We start from the raw sequence: 22400 nt of genomic DNA, 5'->3' as shown, positions 1-22400 counted from the left end.
TCAACACCTCAGGCAACATGTCACCAGGGACGGCTAGATAAGATGCTGGTGGAGGGCAAGGTGAATATATAAATGGTTAATTTGAAATTCTAACAGGATACAAATGTTCACGGTAACTAAAATCAACCTGCAAGGAATTACTTACGGGCCACTGCCATCTCACCTCACTACCACTCTCATTCAGCAGACATTACATTGCAAGCACACTCACTCCATGTGCCACCACCAGCAAGTTGCCAAATATAACGAGCACCATCTCAACCCTGATTACTGCAACACTCTCAATCCCCGCTGAGTCCTGCTAACTGTATCTCCAGGAACGTCTGCTTCTATTACATATTCAGACGGTGACCTCTATTCACATGCACACTTTCTGACTTGACAGGCGAAGGATGCCGTCTAAAGATAAGTGTGCGCAACAATCACCTTGACGATTCCTCACAGGACTAGACGATGAAGAAAACCCTGAGAGAGGAAGGAGAGGAAACAAACCCAGAAAGAAAAGCAACATCATTAACCCTGGAAATGAAACAGTGGGAAGAAGTGTTTACAGGGATTTACCTGGACGGGACTTGGCTCAGCTTCCTCCACAGATCATCTGGAATAGATCGGTTTGGGGAAATTATCAATATGGTACAAGATACGGGGATTTCCAATCTGTATGAAGGTTTTGAGGTGTTTAGCTCTTTCCCTAACAACATGTGGGAGAAAACAAGAAATAAGACCAAACTCTCTGTATTTACCCTTTCATCAAACACATGCACATTGTAATAACCAAGGAAATTGAGAAAATCACTTGATTTGTGATTTGTATAGACCGAGGAAGAGGAGAAATGCACATCATAGTCTACATTGGAAATAGCCATCAATCTGTGCCGTACATACACTGATGCTCTGTTCTAACTTAAGAGTCCCTTAGAAAGCAGGTGCTGATGAATATTCTGAAGCCACTACCTGCTAGTTCCGATTGTGATCTGATAGGCCATTGATGTATGCCGACCATGAATATTTATAGAATCAGACACAATAAAGGATGAAGTCTTCAGCCAAGCTCCTTTGTACTAAGGGATAGGAAACAATTGCAAAAAAAGTAAGATCAATCAGACTTCATATTGTCTACAGATGTAAAACACAGACAAAAGTACAAAAGGCTAGAATTGTCTAAGAGTGACTTGATGCAGAACCAGTGGAAAAGGATGCACCATAACATGGAAGTGAGAGTTAAGCTTTGATGTGAATCTTTTACTCTTTAGTGAAGTTCTGAAAGCACACCAATTTAAACATCTACAAATATGTGCAATTCCAACTTGGCACATTTCCCTCAAACATATTTCCCAGCAATTCGTCTCCAACAAACTCTTAACCCCAAAAATATACTTTTTCTATCAGCCTCATCTCTAGCCTCCTCACTCAAGAATTCATGAATATGTGATTCACCTCTGAAAAGCTGCAACCACCGAGGTCAGATACCATGCAACAGCAGCGCAGCACTGGAGAATACACAAGACAGGTACACACCACCATTCAATATTCAGACAGAACTGTACTATAGTATGGCCCTTGTACCAGAGCCTACTATGGGGACCATCCCCAGCATATCTCATATCTGATACATTGAGAGTACATGAAAATACAGTTTTCAACACAGTCACCCATTGAGTCTATTTATGATGTGACTTTGAAACAAGACTATAGAAAATTTGAGAATGAATTATAAGCATGAAGGGAGCTAATTAAATGGGGGACGAGAGAGCTAATCAGTTTGTTACTCCCGCTCCCATCTGATTTATTGGCACGCTTTGTATCTACAGGAAGTGTTTAGGTCACAAGACACTGCTACTCTGTGTCTCTGAGAATGGAAAAGGCAGTGTTCATTCCCTCTCTATTCTATTCCGTCATAGTGCCTTATCTACTAGATTTATTTTCAACAAACTTGCCTTGCTGCAACATGTACTTATCATTTGTAACCACAAAGTGCAACAACATTGGTGATTTCCCTCGAAATGCAGTCTATTGTTTCCTTTCGAAACGATGTGATGTTAGCTATTGTGTAGCACGGGAGTAAGGAATCATGCTTACAATACTATTCATTAAAAATGAACTATTCTGTCATAAATACTACTTTTGTGACCTTCTTTTACACACAACCCAAACTATACAGTAATTTCAAAAGTGTACTGTCTAACTAGTGACAGTCAGTAATGTTAAAGGGTTGAAAGAGAAATATAGAGGAAGGTTACTTAACCGTCTATATCGTCAGTAGCTACTGTTCTTCACGCAGAGAAAAGGCACTTACATTTAGTAACAGGGGGTGGTAATGTTCCTCTTGTGCAGACACAGCTGAGTTAAATTTGGAAATAAAGAAAGCTGTAATTATTGTCAGTCTCTAATGTAGCTCCCCCTTAGCTAAAGCTCCCGACCCACACAACAGTAGGGAACACTCGTAAAAAGAAATGTCAAAAAATAACAGTAGCTTTCCACTGGCTATGTTACTTGCATTATTCCTTACACTTCACTCCCTGACCTACATTAACAGATAAATTCACTTTCATATTTCATCATTATATACCACAATGCACAACACAAAAAAAACCTGCCTACAAATGCAACTTAATGGCACGTACTGTAGATCTGATTTACCCTTTGAGAAGCAGTCTCTTCCTGGACGATGTACTTTCGCAGTTTAAAATGAATCCAAGTTAACTATTCAACTAGACTAAAAAGATGAGCCATTTTGCTCTCGGTGTTACTTAAGTTATTGTCAGAAATCTGTACACAAACATGGATACACTTAGTGGCCAGTTTATTAGGAACACCGTGGCTTGCTATATAAAGCAGGCAGACAGGCATCCAGTTACTGTTCGACTGAATGTTAGAATTGTCAAAACTAGTGACCTAAGCAACTTTGAGCGTGGTATGGTCATCAGTGCCAGGCGCGCCGGTTCCAGTATTTCAGAAAAAGCCGGCCTCTTGGGCTTTTCACGCACGACAGTGTCTAGGGTTTACAGAGAATGGTGCAAAACACAAAAAACATCCAGTCAGCGGCAGTCCTGTGGGCGAAAACAGCTCGTTGATGAGAGAGGTCGAAGGAGAATGTCAAGAATCGTGCAAGCTAACAGGCTGGCCACAAACAGGCAAATAACGTTGCAGCACAACAGGCATCTCGGAACGCACAACTCGTCAGTCCTTGTCACGGATGGGCTGTTGCAGCAGACGACCACACCAGGTTCCACTCCGATCAGCTAAAAACAAGAAGAAGCGGCTCTAGTGGGCATGCAGTCACAAACACTGGACAATTGAGGAGTGGAAAAACATTGCATGGTCCTTCGAATCCTGGGTTCCTGTTGCGTCATGCTGATGGCAGAGTCAGGATTTGGTGTAAGCAGCATGGGTCCATGGCCCCATCCTGCCTGGTGTCAACGGTACAGGCTGGTGACGGTGGTGTAATGGTGCGGGGAATGTTTTCCTGGCACACGTTAGGTCCCTTGATACCAATTGAGCAATGTTTCAATGCCCCAAATAATTCCGGTTGTTCTGGAGGCAAAGGGGGGTCCGACCCGGTACTAGATGGGTGTACCTAATGAACTGAGAATATAGGGTAACCATTTTGCATAATTGACACCATATACCCATAATTCCAAAACATTGACTAACAAAGGATTGGATTGCATCAACAGCTCATTTGCTGTAGTTTTAGTTTCTTGTCCCCTGCTACTTGTACTATCAGACTCCCTCTTTGATCCGTCTCAGTGAAACTCTTTCCTTCCTGACTTCTGCTGAGGTGGGCTTCCTGGGAATGAAAACAGTCTTCTATGCAGAAACGGCAGCATGCAGGGTGACTGGCGTTATGATCGACATCATTGGGAGCATGGGGAGAGGGTTGTAGTGAAATTAATGAGGACGGACGGGGTGGGTGATCCTGTAGGATGGTTTTAAATGGGCAAGCTGCATTCTAAAGTGTCACAGTATTGTTGTGAGGGCCTTGAAGGGAGAAAACAACAATAGTACCATAGAGGGAGGGTTTTTTCTCTATTAATTGGCCGTGTGATGGGGCTGACGTGTTACCATCATCACCGTGATAAGCTCATTTTTACCTCATGCTTTAGTTTTGGGCACGCCAGCCAAATGACTGACACTGTAATCACATTAACATAATGATGACTAAAGGAGCAACTGTATAATGGTGAGGTAGGAGGGAAGGGATGAGGAGGATATGGTTGATTTTTGGATAAACATATCTGAGTGGATAGTGTGAATGAGTGACAAAGTGACACACTGTATTTACTTCTAAAAAAATATTATCCATTACACAAGCCCTGTGACTTCTAGCATGATTAGGTCTTCTTTATAGGTTAAAGCTGCAATATGCAACTTTTTGGGCAACCTGACCAAAATCACATAGAAATGTGAGCTGTCATTCGCATTGAAAACAAGTCTAAGACGTTGTAGATCTGTTCTATGTGTGCTATTTCTATGCCTCCGTGCTTAAGTTCCATTTGTGTGTCTTTTACTTTCGGTTTTGTACACCAGCTTCAAACAGCTGAAAATACAAAATGTTTGGTTATGGAAAATATATTTCACAGCGGTTTAGACGGTACAATGATTTTCTACACTATACTTTCTTGTTTTGTCACATAAACTGAAATTAGTCAAACTATTAGAATTTTTGCAAACCAGGAAAGAAGATTGCGTCTTTTTATGTTTAAAAGCTTTGGACTCAATATAAATGGATTACGGAATCATAACAACGGTCTGTGCTTTATGTCATCCAGGAGGGGGTCGGCTCAGTAAAAAACATAATGTAATGTTATTCATCACCCTGGGCAACGAGCTGAAGGGGGGGGGGGGAGTTGGGAGGGGAGTGCTGCATTTGATAAACAGGCTAAGAAAGTAAATAATTTTCCAGCTCGCTATGGCGTTAATTATAACCCTTCCAGCTCATTCAAGTGCATCCCTCTCCATACACAGCGGTGGCCCTGAATATTCATACTGTTCAGAAAACAGCCTGGCTGATCGTTGTGTTGGGCTGCCAAAAACAACACACCACATCAGGTCTGATGGTAGGATATTAGGATGTAGTCCAGCCAGGGCAGGCATTGGGCCCTGCCACTTTCTGGGGGCCTACAGGCCTTACGACTCTCACTACTGCCCTCTCTTTCCATGTGTAGCCTGTGTAACATCAGATAGATATAATGATGAAGATTTCCATGATCACTGTACCTTCTTCCACTACACATGAATGTGCCTGTCTGCCTGAAGCAACCCAATAGGGCTGCCAGGACAAGAGGAGTAATACAGTGAGTATGTAGGGAGAGCATATGTTCAGACAAGCCGAGCCACGGTACCACACGGCCCTGCCGTAGCCACAAGGGATGCAGGGATATTCATTATCATGGTTGGAGGTTTCGGAGTCGCTTGCTGGGATGCTAATAAGCCAAGAGATCAAAGAGAGGATGCTCAGTGAGAGCGGCTCCCGCAGAACTCTGTGGCCCATATAGCTGCTCTGTTCTGGGCTCCCACCTGCCCCTCTCCCTCCACCTGGTCCCCCCAGCCCACCACACACACACACAGGCTACCAGCCAGGATAGAGACAGCTATGCCAGGGGCACCCATCAACAACAATCCCTAATAACCTGCGCTGGAAACACAACCCATTTCCACATGAATAATTGCGCATTTGAGGTGGGTTCAGCTCTCGTTTGAGGGATGAATATTGACCCATAAAGTACTCTGTTTAATACCCTGTAATGTGCCTTGTGTACCGTACCTTTATAATCTCATTGAGTCCATTTGTGAAGTTAGAGCCACCTCACAGTTTTATACACTTGTGTTCTGAAGAGCTGCAGTACTTGCCTAATGACAAGAAGATTCCCAGATAGCCTACAAACATAGTCTTATCCACCAAAGCTTTCATCAAGCACTTGCACCCTCTGGTGAGGGGATTAGACATTTTCTGACAACAAAACAACATTTATATAATTAGAGGAGAAAGTGAACACAGACGACTGGAAAGTGCCAGAAATCAACTGGAAATAAAGTTGAATAATACATTGTAAGATGAAATTTGTTCAAAGTTTAATCTGGATCAAAACCACTGAGTTACTGCACTTAAGCGAGACAGAACCAATTTTCTGGGATGTGGGCCTTGGATAAGTCTTTGTCAGATCAATGCGCCGTTAAACAAATCAATGCTCTGCTGACTTAGACATGAAAGGTGTAAAATAAAAGCCTGTGTGTGTGTGTGTGTGTGTGTGTGTGTGTGTGTGTGTGTGTGTGTGTGTGTGTGTGTGTGTGTGTGTGTGTGTGTGTGTGTGTGTGTGTGTGTGTGTGTGTGTGTGTGTGTGTGTGTGTGTGTGTGTGTGTGTGTGTGTGTGTGTGTGTGTGTGTGTGTGCATATTGATGGGTCTTAAAGATAGAAAGGTGGTTCAGCTGGTTGCATTTCACTTGAACTTTGTTATCAGCAACATCAATGGCAACTTTCCCTTTCCCATGGTCATCCATCTGTCTCTTTGGAAATGACTTTGCATTTTCAAAACAGACTGTTAGCGAGACAAAAACCGGCTCTAAAGAGAACTGACGTCACCACTGAACATGATGAAAACAAATATTAGGCTAACTAGTGAGGGAGTGAGGAATGCAGAAAAATCTGTAGCAAAATTTGGTTGGAAACAGCACTTATGTATATAGGCTAGTAGACATAAGTAACGTGGGTCTAAGCAATGTTTCATTACTGAAGAATTGAGACTCAAAATGTCATACTCCAATTGTATATTCTTTTCTCTCTAGCAGGTCTGTCATCATAATGAGGGTCCGGGACAAGGGATGACCCAGGCTTTCCTCTAACATTACAAATTCAACTGGTGTACAGCATGGATTCTGTGCTGCCTGGTTCCACAGAACAGGCATTTGCATTAGGCCAATATCTGAATTATTCCTTGTCTGTGATTTGACCTATTCAGACATGACTCCCTAGTGTCCCAGGTTCACTAACACATTAGTGAGTGTGTCTCTCTGTGACTCCTCAGAGGTCCCCTTCTCACTGACAGGACAAGCGTGTTAAGTGATTCGACAGCTCGGTGCATGCATATCAGATGAACTTCAGTACACGGGGCTAAAAGGGGATCAAATGGTCTTACTGGTGAGCTGAATGAGTTTCCATTTCTCTGTGTGAGTCAGTCAATCTTTCACCGTTAGAGAATAATTGTTAGCGTTAAAAATAAAAATGTGTTTTTGTTTTATTTCCTCATATCCTGACTGAACTGGAAATGGTTTAGAGCAGTCCGACCCTTACTGGCCATAGGAACATGACACGTTTACTTGGTTGGCTGCCTCTCTTGGCTGGGTGCCAATCATAGAGGAACGCCACATGTAAACTAAGTGTTTGTGACATGAATCAGATAACCCTGTCTCACAGACACCCTCGTCATTTTACAACTCAAGTCAGCTAGGGTTGCAAGCCAAAGGGATACTCACTCCAGGAATATATCTCCAGCTGTCAAAACCTATTATCGGCATGTAGGAACAAGATCGATTCTGACGTAAGGCATGACACTGGCTTAAGCTGAAGGACAGGAGACAAGCGAATGCAAGGACTGGTATGAAATTACTGTGCGACGTGTGTCACACCAGACAGAGGGAAATTCACATTCACCCACGGTCTCCCTATCTTTTTAAATGTATCCTGAACGGTAAGCAATCTTCCCCCATAGAGAATATTCCAAATGGCATCTAGGAGTGGCTCTTTATTGAGAAAAGAGAGGAAATCATGTCAGCCATTTAAGCACGCACACACATTTACTCATTAATTTAATAAACAGCTGGCTTAATAATGGCCATACGTCTGGGTACACCCATCAGACACGCTTCACTTGGTAGATAAAGAAGGATGAGCGATTTCTGAAATTGCCCTACACACCTTGGGATGCGTCAAATAGGCCTACCCATAATGCAAATGTCCTTCCAGAACTCTTGGAGATAACTCATCTGAATAAATGTATGACTGAACTGGAATTGATTCCTGTCCTATTTTATTCTGTTCTATTTCAATCTAAAAATAGGGTACTGCCATGTTTTATGAATCAGGTCCTCTCTCAGGTCTGATTTGAATGAGAATAGTCCCCTTGCCTGTGTGGGTTGATTGGAAATCCAAGAAGTTCAGGTCACTCGTAGTGATAACAGACTCGGAGAGAGCTGAAACCTGGAATTACTGAGCAAGACTGGTAAATATGAGAGGGCAACTTCAACCATAGGTATCTGAAAACTGCCTGTGACCAAATTCAATTTCATGAAACACTTTTTCTAAATTGCCCTGCCCACCCTACATTCAAAATATATTTGAAGGGAAATTGTTCCCTGAACCCTGTGTAATTTCAAAGTCTAAAGTAATTTCCAAACCTTCTTATCTTTACCGGTAATTAATTTCCCTCTTTGAAGTGAAAAAAAGGTAATATTTTCAGTGACTCACTCCTATAACAAAAATGTGTGAAGAGATTTACAAACTGAGGCAAGCATCTAAAGTGCACAAAGAACACAAACACACATTGAACATTAAAACTATAGCCTAGTACCGTAACTATTATCAGAATAGCCTTTCAATTTGGGGGGGGGGGGGGTTCCATATATTTGATGACAGGAGAACAAATTTCAGCAAAAAATACAAATAGAAGTAAAATAATCCTCCTGGGGGAGCTGAGGAGTATTTTGTCCTCTCTGCTGACCAGTAGTTTTCTCCACTCATGAGTAATAAAGGCCTAGATCACACATTTTGTGGAAATGTTTCCACACATAAAACCCCAGTAATCTAAGCTAAACATTGTCATAAGGTCCATGCTTGAGTGTTCATAAACAGATAGCAAATGGTACAGCATCAAAATCTATGTAAAGCCTTAGTAAACTGCAATCTTAAATCAGTAACGCGTTGACTTACAAATGTAGGGGAATAGGCTAATCATTGCTGACGTAAACCTTATATCACTTGTGGCCATAACAACATCTGCATAATGGTTTATTATCTGCTAACAGCTGTCCACTGCACTGAAATAGTCCTTTACTGTAAAGTTGAATGAAACTACTGGCCCTGTTAGGTATGGAAGCCCCATCCTGCAAAGCAGATACTCCACTGGGGATAGAGCACAGCACAGTACATCACAGCCCTACCCAGACCAGCCTGAGGGTGGAACAGGGGGAAGAGAGCTACTCTCTCTATGTATCAGTCTCACCTCAAGGGTGTTACACCAGAAAGTAGCACCACAGGAAACAGTGAACCAGTGTCTTTCAAGTCAGATGTGGAGAGCGTAACAAAGTTCCACCACTGAAAGGACCATGATGAGGCTTGGAGCCTCTGGGCAGGTATAACTTTTTTATCTTCCTGCTGCGTAAGCAAGCGCTGAAATAGTCTGATCAGAGTCTGTGCCTTCTTTGGCAGATTTCTTTAAGGATGTATAGGTGTTGACATGATTCCAAGGTACTTCCAGTTCAGAAAGGGAGCTGCAAATAAGATGCTCTATTCTAGGTGGTGCCCAAACTGCTTATTATTGATATTAACACATACTTTACTTTTTGTCCTGGTCAACTTCTGTGTTACGCTTTGAAACATAACACAGAAGTAAGAATGATTTAATTGGGTGTTTCTACTTTCCAGTGCTGCAAATGAAATCCATGTACTGCCCATCTCCTGGGGTCTGAGAGCAGGAAGAGATGTCAGGGATGCATCCTCTCCCACACAGTTAATTGGCCGATTCAAGGGTCCTAATTGGGTCATCAGCTGCGTTGATTTGCTGTGGTTACAACGATCCGAACGGCTGAGTTCCGGTGCCTTCCAGATGTCAAGACAAAGCCAACGCACATCTCTCATTTCCTGGAGCTCTCCTCACCAGGGCTGGAAGGGGGCTGAGAAGGGGTATTTATAGCTGGGTGACAGCGCTGCAGGGGCGGCGGGAGGGAAGCGAGGGTGGTCTTTAACTGTCAGCAGGACTGAGGTGGTACTGTATGCCAGGGTTTAGACCAGCTCTCCTTAACACGATATTGGAGCGAAAGTCACTTAGATGGTATTCTAATCTAAAATACCTCCTAACTGTTGACCTAGTGGTGGTGTTGCATAACAAAAGAGAGAGAAATGGGTAAATGGGTTATGGGGGCATTCAAAGTCAACACTGACAGAACGGAGAGGACTCTCAGAGCAGGAGAAGTTTCCCCCCATGGTTTTACATTGGTTTTGCTGTCTGTATAAGACTCCTTGTGTCTCAGAGCACTGTGTAGGCTGTAACTGTTTTCCATTTCCTATTACTCGTTCTTTGAAGTTACAGCAAAATTGACATAGGGGAGATTGGGGTAAGTTTAGCCATTTTTTACATTTAGCATCACTCAGTCAAGGGAAATATAGTATTCTTTCTAACAAAGATATCTACACATGTTTCAGGATATTGTGTAGCCCAGGAAATGATCAGAATTCATGTGAACATTACAGTTTAAAAACATAGCTTGTCCAAATAGTGGTCTCTTGGCAAAACTTACCCAACCTTGCATTATGTCTGGGAAGAAAACGTTTCAATTTACTCAACCGATTGGCTCAACATCTTAAAATGATCTACTTCGGTTTAGATACAAGCATCATGAAACCTCTAACACAATAAATTCATTTGGCTTGGTGAAAATCAAGCTTACCACTTTATGGTTTCTTCCTTCACAGACTCCATGAAATGATGACCTCATCATAAATATTTGGTAAATTATTCATTTTGTGTATGGTTTCCTAGACACAATGGTGGCTGCTCAACAAAGCAGCAGCAACAGACAAGCACTAAACTCAAAAGAGTGCAAAAGAAAGAACAAATAAAAAATGCATCATATGTAGGCCTCTTCCTTGTTGAATGTCATGACACGACTCTTCCGATTCTTCTGTGTCTTCCACAAAGTCTTCATTCTACTGGTGAAACTGCACTGTTTTCTTCACACTTTTATGACAGCGCAAGGACAGAAGAAAACAATTCAACTAAATCCAACCACGGCAATAAGTGGCAAGGAAAAAAACAGGTCCTCTTTGTATCTTCGGGGGAGGGAATAAAATGGCGCCGGAAGAAACGGCAGCAGTTTTACGGGCGCCCAACCAATTGTGCTATCATATGTTTTTTTCCGCGTTATTTGTAACTTATTTTGTACATAATGTTTCTGCAACCGTATCTTATGGCAAAAAAAGAGCTTCTGGAAATCAAGACAGCGATCACTCACCTCGGATTAGACAAAGAGTTTTTCTTCAACGAGCAGGACGCACAGGACATTCTCCGAACACCCGACAAGGCCAACATCCCAGTTATTGGCAAGAGGAAGAGACGCAGGTACAGAGGACACAGAGCGGGGTGCCTCGAGAGGACCCGCAGAAGGCGAGTGGGAAAGCTGCCGTTACCATCAATATTACTCGCCAACGTGCAATCATTGGACAATAAATTAGACGAAATACGATCACGAATATCCTATCAACGGGACATCAAAAACTGTAATATCTTGTGTTTCACGGAATCGTAGCTGAATGATGACATGGATATTCAGCTAGCGGGATATACGCGGCACCGGCAAGATAGAACAGCACACTCTGGTAAGACGAGGGGGGGCGGTCTGTGCATATTTGTAAACAACAGCTGGCGCACAAAACCTAAGGAAGTCTCTAGATTTTGCTCGCCTGAAGTAGAGTATAGTGTGATAAATTGCAGACCACACTACTTGCCTAGAGAGTTTTCAGCTATACTTTTCGTGGCTGTTTATTTACCACCACAGATGGATGCTGGCACTAAGACTGCTTTATAAGGAAATAAGCAAACAGGAAAACGCTCACCCAGAGGCTGCGCTCCTAGTGGCAAAAATTAAAGCAGGAAGCACCAGTGACTCGGTCTATAAAAAAGTGGTCAGATGAAGCAGATTTTGCTATCACAGACTGGAACATGTTCCGCGATTCTTCCGATGGCATTGAGGAATACACCACATCAGTCACTGGCTTTATCAATAAGTGCATCGAGGGTGCGTGCTCAGTCCCCTCCTGTACTCCCTGTTCACTCACGACTGCATGGCCAGACACGACTCTAACACCATCATTAAGTTTACAGATGACACAACAGAGGTAGGCCTGATCACCGACAATGACGAGACAGCCTACAGGAAGGAGGTCAGAGACCTGGCCGGGTGGTGCCAGAATAACAACCTATCCCTCAACGTAACCAAGACTAAGGAGATGATTGTGGACTACAGGAAAAGGAGGGCCGAGTACGCCCCCATTCTCATCGACTGTGCTGTAGTGGAGCAGGTTGAGAGCTTCAAGTTCCTTGGTGTCCACATCACCAACAACCTAACATGGTCCAAACACACCATGACAGTCGTGAAGAGGGCACGACAAAGCCTATTTCCCCTCAGGAAACTAAAAACATTTGGCATGGGTCCTCAGATCCTCAAAAGGTTCTTACAGCTGCAACATCGAGAGCATCCTGACTGGTTGCATCACTGCCTGGAACGGCAATTGCTCGGCCTCCGACCGTAGGGCACTACAGAGGGTAGTGCATACAGCCCAGTACATCACTGGGGCTAAGCTGCCTGCCATCCAGGACCTCTACACCAGGCGGTGTCAGAGGAAGGCCCTAAAAATTGTCAAAGACCCCAGCCACCCCAGTCAAAGACTGTTCTCTCTACTACCGCATGGCAAGCCGTACCAGAGTGCCAAGTCTAGGACAGAAAGGCTTCTCAACTGTTTTTACCCCCAAGCCATAAGACTCCTGAACAGGTAATCAAATGGCTACCCGGACTATTTGCATTGTGTGCCCCCTCAACCCCTCTTTTACACTGCTGCTACTCTCTGTTTATCATATATGCATAGTCACTTTAACTATACATTCATGTACATACTACCTCAATTGGCCCGACCAACAAGTGCCCCCGCACATTGGCTAACCGGGCTATTTGCATTGTGTCCCGCCACCCACCACCCGTCAACCCCTCTTTTACGCTACTGCTACTCTCTGTTTATCATATATGCATCGTCACTTTTCCCATATCTACATGTACATACTACCTCAATCAGCCCGACTAACCGGTGCCTGTATGTAGCCTCGCTACCGTTATAGCCTCGCTACTGTATATAGCCTCGCTAGTGTTATTTTTCACTGTCTTTTTACTGTTGTTTTATTTCTTTACTTACCTATTGTTCACCTAATACCTTTTTTGCACTGTTGGTTAGAGCCTTTAAGTAAGCATTTCACTGTAAGGTCTACACTTGTTGTATTCTGCGCACGTGACAAATAAACCTTGATTTGATTTGATTTGTATGTGGTGGGCATCTTTTAAGTTGCTGATGTGGAAGAGAGAGAAAGTATCCCTAGGGCTCTCTCCTAGCTGTGACTGTCCCCAGGGCTGTCCCCCATGCTCATAGCACATCATGCAACAAATGAGTCCAACAGGATGGTCTGACAGCATTTATGCCCCAAAGGCCCACTGCACCATATACAGAAGATGGGAAGCTATATAGTCTGTAGTGTTATTGCTCTGTCAGGCTGTTATCAGCCTATAAAAGACTTAATTCCAAGGTTCTGTTAAACACACAGCTGTTAGGTTTTATGTGGATGCTTAGTGTTCACAAGGGACAGTGGTACAGCTCTGGAATCTGGTAATGGGGAAGGGTTGACTAGGGTTATCAAACTGAGTAAAAGCTCTAGCAGCACTGGCTGCTTATCACATGGTGATTTAATGGCTGACAACAGGGGAAGTGGCTGTCATGGGTCCCACAGAAGAATCGTAGCTCATTACGTATGGTAATACACACAACCCAGGGTTTCATTAGACCTGCCAACAGCAACAGTGTCCATGGGGCTCTGTCTGCTCCACCGGTCTCTTAGAAACTCTGAGCTTTAAGGGGCCGCTGGTAGTTTGGAAATGTGAATGCCCCCTCCTTTTTCAATATAGGCAGTATGCAAATTCATACTGTAGGCTATTATGTGTACTTATATGGCCTCATGAAAAACCTACTGGGGACTCAATATTGCTGTGACAAATTAATCTCATCAAGAAGCAAAATACTGTAATAAAAAAGGATCTGAAAACAGAGACTGAAAGGGAAGTGTAACACTCCATGTTGCAGTTCAATCTGTAACACCAGGGGCTTGTGTTGAGAAAACTGCAGTCATATGTTGTAAGCAGAGGGTGGATGCCAATCAACTAAATGGTGGCTGGTTGTATCTATGAGGGTGCACCTCAAGCATGTCCACTTAATAAAGTGTGAAAGTGTGTAAATTAGTCTGAAATGGGAAAATGTCTGTCTATATGAAGTTTGGCAAATTCACTCTTCAGCATATTACATTTTCCTAATTATCTCCCATTGTCCTGTGCAGCATCCTAATCAGGTAAATAAGTGGGATGTATCAGGTCCACTGTAGCTCAGTTGGTAGAGCATGGCGAAGCATAGGGAAGTCAGGAACCAATATACTCAGTCAGTTAGGAACGCTAAGGCTAGCTTTAACAAACAGAAATTTGCTTCCTGTAGCACTCATTCCAAGACGTTTTGGGACGCTGTCAAGTCCATAGAGAATAAGAGCACCTCCTCCCAGCTGCCCACTGCACTGAGGATAGGAAACACTGTCACCACTGATAAATCTACGATTATTGATCAATTCAATAAGAATTTTTCCACGGCTTGCCATGCTTTCCACCTGGCTACCCCTACCCTGGCCAACATTTCAGCACCACCTGCAGCAACTTGCCCAAACCCCCGCCCCCGCTTCTCCTTCACCCAAAACCAGACAGCTGATGTTCTGAAAGAACTGCTAAATCTGGATCCCAACAAACCAGCTGGGCTAGACAATCTGGACCCTTTCTTTCTGAAATTATCCGCCAAAATTGTTGTAACCCCTATTACTAGCCTATTCAACCTCTCTTTTGTATTGTCTGAGATCCCCAAAGATTGTAAAGCTGCCGCGGTGATTCCCCTCTTCAAAGGGAGAGACACTCTAGACCCAAACTGTTACAGACCTATATCCATCCTGCCCTGCCTTTCTAAAATCTTCGAAAGCCAAATTAATAAACAGATCCTCGACCATTTCGAATCCCACCGTACCTTCTCCACTATGTAATCTGGTTTACTAGCTGGTCATGGGTGCACCTCAGCCACGTTCAAGGTCCTAAACGATATCATAACCGCCATCGACAAGAGACAGTACTGTGCAGCCGTCTTCATCGACCTGGCCAAGGCTTTCGACTCTGTCAATCACCACATTTTTATCGGCAGACTCAATAGCCTTGGCTTCTCAAATGACTGCCTCGCCTGGTTCACCAACTACTTCTCTGATAGAGTTCAGTGTGTCAAATTGGAGGGCCTGTTGTTCTGAACCTCTGGCAGTCTCTATGGGGGCGCCACAGGGTTCAATTCTCGGGCCGACTCTTGTCTCTGTACATATCAATGATATCGCTCTTGCTGCAGGTGATTCTCTGATCCACCAATACGCAGACGACACCATTCTGTATACATCTGGCCCTTCTTTGGACACTGTGCTAACAAACCTCCAAACGAGCTTCAACGCCATACAACACTCCTTCCGTGGCCTCCAATTGCTTTTAAATGCTAGTAAAACGAAGTGTATGCTCTTCAACCGATTGCTGCCCGCACCCTCCCGCCCGACAAGCGTCACTACTCTGGACGGTTCTGACCTAGAATATGTGGACAACTACAAATACCTAAGTGTCTGGTTAGACTGTAAACTCTCCTTCCAGACTCACATTAGGCATCTTCAATCCCAAATTAAATCTAGAATCGGCTTCCTATTCGCGACAAAGCCTCCTTCACTCATTCCGCCAAACATACCCTCGTAAAACTGACTATCCTACCGATGCTTGACTTCGGCGATGTCATTTACAAAATAGCCTCCAACATTCTACTCAGCAAACTGGATGTAGTTTTTCACAGTGCCATCCGTTTGATCACGAAAGCCTCGTATACTACCCACCACTGCAACCTGTATGCTCTCGTTGGCTGGCCCTCACTACATATCCGTCACCAAACCCAGTGGCTCCAGGTCATCTATAAGTTTTTGCTAGGTAAAGCCCCGCCTTATCTCAGCTCACTGGTCACCATAGCAACACCCACCCGTAGCACGCGCTCCAGCAGGTATATTACACTGGTCATCCCCAAAGCCAACACTTCCGTTGGCTGCCTTTCCTTTCAGTTCTCTGCTGCCAATGACAGGAACGAATTGCAAAAATCTCTGAAGCTGGAGTCTTATATCTCCCTCTCCAACTTTAAGCATCAGCTGTCTGAGCAGCTTACCGATCACTGTACCTAATGCCCCATATTATTACTTACCCTCTTGCTCTTTTGCACCCCAGTATCTCTACTTGCACATCATCATCTGCACATCTATCACTCCAGTATTAATGCTAAATTGTAATTGTTTTCACCTCTAGGGCCTTACCTCCCTACTCTTCTACATCTGCACACACTGTAAATAGAGTTTTCTATTTTTCTTTTCTTTTGTGTTATTGACTGTACGTTTGTTTATGTGTAACTCTGTGTTGTTGTTTTTGTCGCACTGCTTTGCTTTATCTTGGCCAGGTCGCAGTTGTAAATGAGAACTTGTTCTCAATTGGCCTACCTGGTTAAATAAAAGGTTAATTAAAAAAAAAAAAAAATTGCAATGTCAGAATTTTGGGTTCGATTCCCGGGACCACCCATATGTAAAATGTATGCATACATGACTAAGTCACTTTGGATAAAAGTGCCTGCTAGATGACATAATTAGATAATGTATATTATGTACGGTAGTATTATACTATATAGTATTATTATATTAAATGGGAGATGGCTCAATGGAACAAAAATGTGCTATAATGGTTTTTCCATTAACTCTGCAGCACCATGACAGAGGTAAGATATGAACACTGTTATTAAGGGCTATTAGAGGCTAGATTCTCACAAGACGAATGACTCTCTAATGGACTATTATCAAAGGCCAAATAGAGGTTGCTTATATTTGTCCTGTTTCACTACATGTACAGGTGGGTAACCTGTACGAGTGTGAAATGTGTTTTTTTGCATATCCCATCTACCCCTGAGACACATACCTTGCTTGCCAACCCATGTATCATACCCAGCAGCGCTATAACATATGTCCATTTAACATAGAACACAGCTTGTCCACAATTACATTATGGCCTATGAGCATAGGACACTATTGAATAAAAGGACATCAATTGGTCTTGCAATTTTACAGTCTAATTGGTCTGCGTATCTAAGCATAACATTTTGTGTTTTATGCACCCAACAAGCAGAGAGCAACGATGCCTCCTGTATTCAACAGACATTCTGAGTATTATCCTGACTAGTGGGTCTGGGGGGTTCCGATATGAGGCTTAAAGATCAACTCAGCTGCTAATGTGCTAATGAACATTTCAATCAGTCTAGCCTACTTATAAAAACACATTTTAATACCAAACCTCAATGCTTTGTACAGATAGGCCTATCTCCCATCATGCATTGGTTGAGTTTGCATTGTGTGGACAGGTTTGGGGTGAATGAATGCCTAGGAAACCGTTAGAGGGTTTGAAACCTTATATGAAAGGCAGATTTTTTTTTTCTCTAACAATCAGACAGACCACACACCAATCAGCATCAATGTAAAAGATCACCCCTCAGATTTGGGTTCTTTGTTGCTCTCTGAATCATGCCTCCATCAACGCTTGATTGATTGCATAATGGTCAGAGGCACAGGTTACAGCATGTGACAAGGGTTAAAAATCATCCAGGGATATGACAGTGTATGTGAGAAATGTATTAGCTAAGGCTTACATGGATTCAAAGTGGGCTACATTTGACCAATTCAATTCCCAAATGGATTGGGTTCCTAATTGAATAGGGTTGTGTGGACCTCCTTTCTGATCTGACCAGCAATCAGCTTGGCGTGGTACCAACAAAAATAAATCATAAATAAACGAGACCATACCTAGTCACAATCATTCTCATCGCACCATAATCTACCTCCCAAGCCGAGCATGAGGCTGAATGGCATGATTCAAATCTAGATTTGCAAAACAAATCTAAAATCCTGCAGCGCACGCAAGGTCCCGCATGATTCCAGTCACTAATGTTTCAAATGGCTTTGGCTCACACAGCTGGACATTTCAGAGCTCTTGAATGGATAGGTCTCTGTCAGACGTTTTCATACCGAAAACCGGGAGTCAATTTGATTGTGTATCACGAAGGAAGGCCTCTGTTCTTATTAATTGTGAAAAATTGCCTCCATCCAGTTAGATGGAATTAATTAGTGCCAATCAATGTTCCCTTTAAACTGCGTGTGTGCGCGAACGCGCACCTCCTCCAGGACTGTTGTGCAGAAGAAATGCCAGGCCGCACAGAGACGCAAGAGATTGATCTTCACTGAGTTCGCCCCCATTAGATTAGACTATATAGATCAATGTTTTTTTCTGTGATCGAATCAACATTATATCAGCAAAACAAATCTAACTTTGCAAGATTTAGTCTTTGATTTTGTTGTAGGCAGAGCCAGAGCGCAAAGGAGTAGAATTCTATTGGCGGCGGTAGGCCACGAGCGGTCTTGCAATCACCCGCGATTGAATGCCCTTTTCAGATCAGAGCCGCGCATGTGCACATTTGTTGATATTCTTTGCTAGTTAGCGAGTTATTAGCCCAGTTATAGATAAGTATAGGTCAGCCTTGTGGAGTTACTGCTTCCTACAAGAGGCTACATTTCAAGTAGTCTTTGAAAAGCCAGTCAGGCAAAAAGCTTACGTCTTAATTAAATTAAATTAAATGCAGTAATGTATTTTGACGCAGGCTTGAATTTGCAAATAAGCCAATAGGCAGAGAGGTAGCCTATATTGTCTAATTCTCTGTATGGTAATAATAATCACTGTTATTTTGTAAAGTGATTTCTTGCATTTCTTGCAATGCAATTTACAGTCACCTATTTGGCCCACGGTGTTACAGAACAGACCCTAGTAAAAAATCAATGTCAAGCCCTTCAGAATGTAAAAATGTTATTAAAAGTGTCATACAATGTAGGCCTGCATTGAACACCAAATATAGGCTAATGTAAGCTATATCATAGAAATCAAAAGCTATTTCCATGTAAAAATGTTATATGATTTGCTCCATTGGTTTTGTTGGTAGGCCTACATTATGCTCAAATAGCCACAATAGGATACAGCCTCAGTGTTCACTGAATATCAGTGCCGGAATTTGCATAAAATTCTCACAAGGTTCAAGTTTCCACTCACAAGACCTAAAATTTTCTCAGTGCCCCAAAACATTAGAGGGAACATTGGTGCCAATAAGTCCATTTGTTTGAGATTGAGGCCTGCAGGTTTCATCTAATGCCTATAGGCCTAGTAGGATGTACCCAACAGATGGCGTGTGATATGGACTCATCTCAACAGCAGACCAGTGGGTCAAAGTAATGTTTACTGATTCAAGCATTTAAAATCATACAGGTTAGTTCATTCCTACAAAGTATTTTCTGTGCTACAGCTTCATTATTCTTTACCTTTGATTCAGATGGGGATCATGGCCCTTTCTGACAGTTCCTCTCCATTTTGAGACAGGTTGGAGCATCATTTTCAATTTTACAGGAACATCCTTTTCAAGTGAATAATCTTACATCTTCAGGGAAGATTAGTCTTATCTTGAGGGCAGAAGAATCTTGTCTTGGAGAGTAATAATACATCTCTTGAGGGGATTATTTCATGTTCTGAGTCGATTAAAATACTTTTTTGTAACACGATAATACAATTAATCCCTGAAATAATGAAAAAGTTCCATGGTTATTTCATATTACCTTGAGGTAAACTCGTCTTAACCTATGTCTCCCACAGCTCCACACAAAGCCGCTAACCTAACTTTTATTCACTACTGTTCTATCACTGTGAAATAGAAATAAGCTTGTTCCACTTCACCTGTGTAGTTGTAGGCTACAATCTACTGCAAACCAATTTTTACAACACATTCCTTGACTCTAGCCCCTCTACATACATAGCCTGTATAAAGAGAAAGGAAATTACTTTAAACTTCTATGCCCCCTCTCACTTGTCAGTGGATTGGGTTTGATGTCATCTCTTGCAATATTCATGCAAAAGTACCCAGAGGAATGGTAATGTTCTTTTATGAAATTATACCTATTATCTGCTCCCTACATCTGGAGAATCCAATATGCCAGCAGCATATGTTATCCCAGGGAAGACGACATGCTAGATTTCATACAATATGGCTGTTGCACGTGATCTTAAGGGACTTGTGCAGGGCTACCTTCGACAGCCCTGCACTATACACAAACCCCACATATAATGTATTTAGTTAGCCTACAAACTGTATAATAAGCCAGCTGTAAAAAACAAGTCTGTGCAACTGGCAAGAATATTATTTTCCCTATTATCGTAAAATATAACATAGCTTTGCAACATAACCAGCAATCAACACAGTGTCAGCCTGCACGATTGCACAACAGTTAGCCTAATCGAGGTAGGCAGTACTCTCTACTGTTGGGATAGAATTTGGAAGGCAGTAGAGTGCACTTGCCCCTCTAGGCATTCATTCTCTGACAGACAGTCATGAGCAGCAGAAGGAATAACAAAAATATAAGGAAGATGCGGTATTGTAGCTATCAGCACGGATTCTCCAACACACACTGACACGGTGCCCTTCAGGTCTGTTCACCACTGCTGAGGAAGTTCTCAACTTTTCCACTGCTAGTTATGTGACTGAGGAGTTTATCTATCCCTCCTGTATATAAACACTGACTCCCAGCAGAGCCCAAGACATTGCTCTACGTTCACTGCCACTGCAACTGGGGCTCTGTCACTCACCATGAAGCCTCCTGTTCTCCCGGTGCTGACAGACCTGGGAAGGGAACCTTTCTGCTGGTTGAGTACAGGGGAGTGAGCCAATTACAGGTGTTTGTCTGGGGAGCAGGAATTGTTAAAGACGCACTATGGCAGATTTCCCTCCGGTACAGGGATTTACACTCCTTCATGAGACCCATTCCCTTCATTTCTTAAAAATAGGATAAGTAAATAAGCTGGTATATCTTTTTGCGATGGCTCATTAATCATTCTAACAGCATAAAACTCAACAATGTTCTTCCATATTATTTTAATTTGATACCATGCTGTAGCAAACAAGGCCTCCTCTGCTAGAGCAGAAATGGAAGTTCTGAATCCAACTTGAATGAAACACTGCCATGACAGAGTGTATGTGGTAAGGTGGCTAACTTGTTGGACTAATTCAAAGTAAAACAATATCTCAAAACATGTAAACACCAGCAAACAGATTGGGATAACTGGCTTGTATCCTGAAGGGTCTTTTCTTTCAGAGAAAGTGAGCTTTCGGGTTCCTTCAACGTGTCTCATATGCCTAGATAACAGAGCAGCAGTGTCCTCTAGTGGTGAAAGAAGTGAATAGCACCACCAATTATAAAAATTAAACTGCTTAAATATTAGGGATGCTTAATCTTTCTAGCACCTTTCAGGCAAGTCTCATGTTGTTCACTATCATGAAACAATCACATTGTGAAAGGAGAAACTTGTTGAGCTAAACAGAGAACTAAGGTGACAGTTCTGTGTCAAAAGTATGACTTTGTGTCTTAAAACCCTGATATACCTACTTAAGTCTAGGTTTAGGATATCATTTAGCGACTAAAATGTTCAGTGTGACAAAACAATGCCATTTAATGCCTGCCAGTATTGGAGAAGGCATTACACAACATACCCATGTCTTTTCTTAACCGCCAGTCTCTCAAAGTCCAGGATTGTCCAGCCAATGGTCACGTTTTCTGTTAGATTTTATTGAATTTGGACGTCCTTAGGCACACGTCTGGTTCTGGGTAGTCCAGTAAGTTCACGAAACCAAGCTACAGAGAAAGAGGATAAAGTGAAAGTCAACCCAAGTTTAACATCAGAGTCTGTTTGCTGGTCAATGTGTGTGCTATGAGATAAGAAACAACTACATTTCCCTATTCCTGGGATAATGATTAGCTACAGTGCACTGATATCAAGACAACATTCTGACAATAAAAGATCTAACAACACTGAGCTTTTAAGCACATTGCAAGTACAAACCTGAATCTCTTTTTGTAATACAGTTGAAGTCAGAAGTTTACATACACTTAGGTTGGAGTCATTAAAACTCGTTTGTCAACCACTCCACAAATTTCTTGTTAACAAACTGCAAGTCGGTTAGGACATCTACTTTGTGCATGACACAAGTAATTTTCCCAACAATTGTATACAGACAGATTATTTCACTTATAGTTCACTGTATCACAATTCCAGTGGGTCAGAAGTTAAAATACACAAAGTTGACTGTGCATTTAAACAGCTTGGAAAATTCCAGAAAATGATGTCATGGCGTTAGAAGCTTCTGATAGGCT

General features: G+C 42.6%; 1 long non-coding RNA gene across 1 annotated transcript; it reads right to left on the bottom strand.

Annotated features, from left to right (window-relative positions):
- Positions 1 to 385: 385 nt before the first annotated feature.
- Positions 386 to 22332, bottom strand: LOC129833092 (uncharacterized). The gene is made up of 3 exons (XR_008756041.1): positions 21740 to 22332; positions 562 to 598; positions 386 to 465 (listed from the first exon to the last, which is right to left on the bottom strand). It is a non-coding gene; the product is annotated as an uncharacterized LOC129833092 (long non-coding RNA).
- Positions 22333 to 22400: the final 68 nt, after the last annotated feature.

The sequence above is a fragment of the Salvelinus fontinalis genome, chromosome 34, assembly GCF_029448725.1.
Source record: "Salvelinus fontinalis isolate EN_2023a chromosome 34, ASM2944872v1, whole genome shotgun sequence".
NCBI lineage: Eukaryota > Metazoa > Chordata > Actinopteri > Salmoniformes > Salmonidae > Salvelinus > Salvelinus fontinalis.
The sequence above is the reverse complement of the archived record's forward strand: the minus strand, read 5'-3'. Positions and strand labels throughout refer to the sequence as shown.